General features: G+C 38.3%; 1 pseudogene; it reads right to left on the reverse strand.

Moving 5' to 3' along the window:
* Positions 1 to 499: 499 nt before the first annotated feature.
* Positions 500 to 1,619, reverse strand: LOC102813731 (annotated as a pseudogene).
* Positions 1,620 to 6,371: the final 4,752 nt, after the last annotated feature.

Raw genomic sequence — 6,371 nt, forward strand, 5'->3', positions numbered from 1 at the left:
GACAACTGTGCAACCTAACTTACATTATTTTTTACAGAGCAGTATGCCGCGTGTTATATGTGTGGACATGCTATTTATGTGGACACAATTATTTGTGAAAAAATTGAAAATTCAATTTAAGTTCAGTGGAGAGCTCTATCTGCTGGCAAGGAGCCCTACTGGCACAGTGCTTAAGTGCTCAGCTGTTAATTAATAGGTTGACAGTTCAAGCCCAAGGGGGAAACATGAAGCAGTCTGCTTCCATGAAGATTACAGCCTTGGAAACCCTGTGGGGCACTTCTGCTCTGTCCTACAGGGTCACTGTGAATAGAAATGACTCTCTGGCATTGGGTTTTATTTGCTGAGAATAAACTTAATCTTTTACACATTTAGTCCTCTTTAAAGTGAACATGATATAAAGGTATCAAAAAACAGCATGTTAAGTTTCATAGTAAAGTGTCGCATGTGTACATATTGTATGAATTCTAAGAAGTTCAATGCACTGTATCAGAATACAGTGCTACCAGTGCTCCCAGCTAAAATCATCTCCTCTTCCAAACACAAGGAAAAAGCCTTGGATCCTAAGAAAAATGGCTGCATTGCCTCCCAGCATAAGGCCACAAGCTCCCCGTTGAATCACAGCCTCTAGAGCAAGAATAACAGGAAATCCAAAGACAGAAACAACAATTCCAGAAGAAACATGCTCATTCCCAACATGCACTACTGGTTGCATCAGAATCATACGCTGATCTTTGGGCAATAAAGTGGGGTTTGGGGGAAATGGCCTGAAATATCAGGATGAACAATGGCCAGTACACGCCATAATCCTCTAAGGCACATCCCAGCCTAAGAAAAGTGAGCCCAATAGCCCCACTGAAGGATAAAGCCACTAGACCTTTAACACCCGTCAGGTATCCAGAGCTATGGCCCTGAAAATCATTTTTGCAATTTTATTTGAAAAGAAATAAAAGAAAAATACCCTATTGCTAAAAAAAACAGAATATAACTGGCTGATTACTTTTTTTTTCATATACAGATTATTTTTTTAATTTATCATGAGAAAGCATACACTAAAAGACAATTTTATTTCTTTTTATTTTTAGAAGACAGGAGTGGGAAGTTGCCAACCTGTGCCCTCCTACTTCTTTCCCTCCTGAGGAAAGAGCCCATCCACTGCTCTATACCAAACCCCCAGACCCAGACCGTAAAGGAGACTTCTATTTCTTTAGGCTGATTGCTTATAATTTCTAAAATTGTTATGTAAATGTCAAATACATCTTATCATGATGGCCTTCATTATTTTTGCCTGAGCTCTACTTTCAGTAAACAAGTTTTAGAAGTCAGATCAAAATAGTGCTAAATAGGGAGATTTTCTCATTTTTGTAGACTTCACCTTTAATGTTACATTATCTAAAAGACAAAATACTTTTAGCAGTGAATAATATCAAATATTATAAACATATACTATTGACATAAAATGTCATAAATCAATCAGCATTTGGTCAAACATAAACAGTTTTGAATACAGATTTTTTTTCTTTAATTGCTTTAATTTAAAGGCAGGTATAAAAGAAAAAAAGTGCATAGAAAGATTTCACCAAAAGAGTGAAAGGGAAGCTACTTATTGCTGTTTGGCACATTTTAATGAATGTGCAATCAGATTTAAAGAGGTTTTTTTTCTGCTAATTAGGAATGTGTGTCTCCTGTTTCAGAGAGCAGAAAAACAGAGTTAATAATCTAAATGGACACAATACTGAATTACAGTTTCAAAGATACTGCAGATTACTACACGTTACTGGGATGTGATGAACTGTCTTTGATTGAGCAAATCCTGGCAGAATTTAAGGTCAGAGCACTGGAATGTCACCTTGACAAGCATCCTGAAAACTCCGAAGCTGTGGAGACTTTTCAGAAACTGCAGAAGACAAAGGAGGTTGTAACTAATGAGAGTCAAGCCCGCTATATCCAAAAGGAGCCAGATGCCGATGCCTTTCCAGCAATGGGAAGCTGTGAATGACTCAGTGAAAATGATGTTAACTGTGGGCACCTTCATTTCCGCTGATTTGGAGCTGCTCCCTCAGAACTCCTGAGAACGTTTATAAACTATTAAATACGAAACATGACGCAGCATGGGAGAGGGAGAGAGGACCATGTCATCTAGGCTGATAATATGCAGTCTTTGTTCAGACCTAAAAATACCATGTTTATATATCCTGTTTGTGAAATGCTGAGTACCAGTTGGTTCCTCCATTCATGAAACCATACTTGCAATGTTTTGTTTTTTTTTCATAAGAAAATTTTTAGAAAAAAATTTGTGTCTTTCAATATTTGCATATATTAAGACTCTCAGATCCAGAGTGGATTGTACTATCTGCCTTTTCCTGTGAGTGTTCTTTATAGAAATCCATTAAAAATTGATCCCTGTATTTAAGTATTTCATTGATATAACATGAACTCTGTTAGTGCTGGATGTACAAGAAATGTTTTCTCTTGAAATGTGAAGTTTCTTGTCTGAATACCATGAAGTGAAATAAATAATTTCTTCAAAATTAAAAAGAAAGAGAGAGAGAGACTGGGGAAGAAACTTTTGCAGTGGCATATCAGACAAAGGACTAATAACTAAAATGTAGAGAAAATTATACCTCTACAAGAAAAAGACAAACAACCCCATTTAAAAATGAGCACAAGACATGGATGGACACATCCCAAGGAAGACACAGAGGCAGCCAACAAACATATGTTTGTTGAAGAAATGTTGAAATGTTCATGTCCATTAACCATTGTTATTGTTAAATGTTATCAAGTTGCTTCCAACCCATAATGACCCAGTATATTGTTTTCAAGGAGAGACTGGTGACTTTGAAGCACTGACCTTGTAGTTCAAACTGACCTTGCAGGCCTGCACTTATCCTACATTGTTGTTGTTGTTAAGTGCCATCAAATTGGTTCCTACTAGTAGCAAACCTGAATAGGGTTTCAGACGAGCAGCTGATGAGTTTGAACCACCAATCTTGTGGTTCAAACCAACCTTGCGGTCCAGTACTTTACCCCACAGCACCACACCAGGACTCTTACATTAGAGAGATTCAAATCAAATAACAATGAAATATCATCTCACACCAGAAGGCAACAAATGCTGGCAAGGGTGTAGAGAGACTGGGATCATCCTACATCACTGGTAGGACTGTAAAATGGTTCAACCACTCTGGGAAACAGAATGACATTTCCTCAGAAAGTTCAAAATAGAAATAACTTATAGCCCAGCATTACCTCTACTTGGTATGTATCCACATATGTGCAAGGACACAATTAGATATATGCACACCAATGTTCAATGCAGCACTATTCACAATAGCAAAAAGATCGAGACAGCCTAAATGCCCATCAATGAAAGAATCGAGAAATGAACTTTGGTGCATACACACATGGAATATTATGCAAACTTGAAGAATAATGATGAATCTGTGAAACATCTCATAACATGGATGAACCTGGAGGACATTATGTTCAATGAAATTAGTCAATCACAGAAGGACAAATATTGTATGAGACCATTATTTTAAAAGCTTATGAAGAGATTTCCATACTAAAAGAAACATTCTTTGATGGTTATAGGGGTGAGAGGGAGGGAAGAGTAGTTCACTGGCTACAGGGTGAACACATGTTAACTCAGGTGACAGAGAGGATAATAAACAAGAAGCAGGATGGCAATAAACAAGACGTTTATTGTATATAATATATATAAATAGACATTTATGCCAGATGAACTATGAAGACAGAGGCAGACTTAGGGAGGTGCGCATGAGTTAAATGGGAGAGAGGTAAATAGTGATTTATACACAATCTTGGAATAGTGTTCTGTGAGTAGATACATAGATTGAGACACACGTTGAATGGGTAAAGCAGGAACGGGGGGTTATTTCTTGTGAATATTTGTTTCCCCTGTCTCCTACTGTAAAATAGACATTTATGTGGGATAGAAATAAATATTGGGAATTATGATTACAGATAGCTTGTAAGCCTACCTTCAGCCTGTAACTGATTGGTTTTGCTAAAAGGGGAGTTAAAATTTGCCAAGTGAAATAGGCTTCTTGTTAAGCCTTTGTAGAGTATGGGGCCTTAGGTTGAATGCTGAGCCCCATCCAAAACCTTCTGAGTTGGGACATTCCCATTTGAAAAGACATGCAGACCAACCCAGAACTGCTGGGAAAACAGACAATTCTTATTGAAAGATGGACCTGCAGAAAAAAAATTGGACTGCTTGGCTTTTTGAGTTTCAAGTAAACTGTTTGCTTTGTAGATATCAAGGCAAGAAGTCAGTCCATCAGGGAAAACTCCATTCTAGGACTGAAAGTTTAAGGGAACCTATGAGCAGTCTAGTATGTTTGCTAGCAACCACCTGGCTCTACTTGTGAGTAGAAGTAGGAAAATGCAGCACTGAAAACACGGGCTGACTTTGGACATGTTCCATTGATACCTGTTTTCCATGAGATGACACAGAGAAGAGGAAGGGCTGGTTGGTCTGAAGTTTAGGGAGATGTGTGAACTCCTGAGCCCATGAACACTGACCCCTATGGGGCTGGGTCTGAGAGTGAAGCAGCAAACTGAAGTACAAGGAGGTATGTGTGAACTCCCAAACTTGAAGCTGGCACCCATTTGACCTAGTTTAGATGGCTAGGACTGAGTTAACCAAAACTCTACCAGATAAAGATAAAGATGTTTGATACTGTGAGGAAATATAAATTGCTACAATTTGATGAACTGGACTTTTGCTTATGGATGCAGTAGCACAAAATTCTAACCAGAATGGAAGAATTCTTCAGATCAAGGAACAAGCTTGTTTCCTCAGTGTATTTGTTGGATGTTGTTGTTCTTGTTAAGTGCCATCAAGTCAATCCCGACCCATAGCGACCTTGTATAGGGTTTCCGAGGAGCAGCTGGTAAGCTTGAACCATGGACCTTGCAGTTCAAACAACTTTGCAGTCTGGCACATTAGGGAGTTAGGCTATAAAGGCACGAGGGACCTGGTTTACAAACTTTAATGGGTGTGCTTAGTATCAAAATGAGGGGAAGGTAGAATCCCCAGTGAATAGTTTTCTTCTTTTCCAGATGTATATGGTGAAAGGGGATGGGGAATAATGGTGATAGAATTTAATGATTCAATTGTGAGTAATTGTTAGCAAGATTAATTGTGATTGTTACAACTGTAATTGTAGAAGATGTGTAACTAAAAGGGGGAGTATTTTTTCTTTCATTTCAGGAACAGATGATCCCAGGACCATCAAGAATGAAAAGCATGAGTGGAGGGTGAGATCCCTACCTAAAAACAGGGCTATAGCAGAGGCAGTGGCATGGAAAGACAAGGCAGCTATGGCTCAACATACAGATTGAATAAGTAGGGTGAAAGAATACAACCATAGCACACAACTTCCCTGATTTTAAACCATTCAGTAGTTCCTGGTTCTGTTCTTAGGACTATCTCTTAGTCTACGTACAAGTCATGAGGTTAGAATGCAATCTAGTATTCTGGAATACACAATTCTTCATAATATTATCCATAGTTTGTTATGATCCACAAAGGCAAGGGCCTTTGCATAGTCAGTAAAGCACAGTATGGTGAAAGGATCCAGTCTGATGAATGCCTTTCCTGATTTTAAGCCATTCAGTATCCCCTTGTTCTAAGCAACTGCCTCTTGGTCCCAATGAACAATAGGTGTTCTGGAATACTCATTCTTCAAAATGTTATACATAGTTTATCATCATTCACACAGTTGAATGCCTTTGCATAGTCAATTAATCACAAGTAAACATCTCTCTGGTATTCTCTGCTTTCAGCCAAGATCCATCTGACATCAGCAATGATATGCCTCCTTTCATGTCCTCTTCTGAATCCAGCTTGAGTTTCTGGCAGTTTCCAGTCAATGTACAGTTGCAGCCCTTATTAAATTATCTTCAGCACAATTTTATCTGAATGTGGTATTAATGATATCATTGGGTGGTATCTGCATTCCATGAGGTCCACAAATATGGATCTCTTCCAATTGGTTGGCCACCTGTCTTCCGAATTTCTTGACATAGATTAGTGAATGCCTCCAGTGCTGCATTGGTTTGTTGAAAAATATCAGTTTAATTCCTGACCTATGGAAATCAGTGTGTTGGGGAAAATGATTGGTAATTACCTTGGAAGATTAACCTTCTTTTCAAAGATTCTATGGAAGAATCCTGATCAAAGGGTGGAGTGGGGGCAATGTAGAACAGAATTTTAAATTATCACTGACTCCAGACTTTCTGGAGCAATGAAGGCTAGATGAATGCTCAAACTATTTCTATGAGATGATCTTTAAACTTTAAACCAAAAATATCCTCTGAAGTCATCTTAAAACCTAACTCTC

Source organism: Chrysochloris asiatica, unplaced genomic scaffold (assembly GCF_000296735.1).
Source record: "Chrysochloris asiatica unplaced genomic scaffold, ChrAsi1.0 scaffold00146, whole genome shotgun sequence".
NCBI classification, from domain to species: Eukaryota; Metazoa; Chordata; class Mammalia; order Afrosoricida; family Chrysochloridae; genus Chrysochloris; species Chrysochloris asiatica.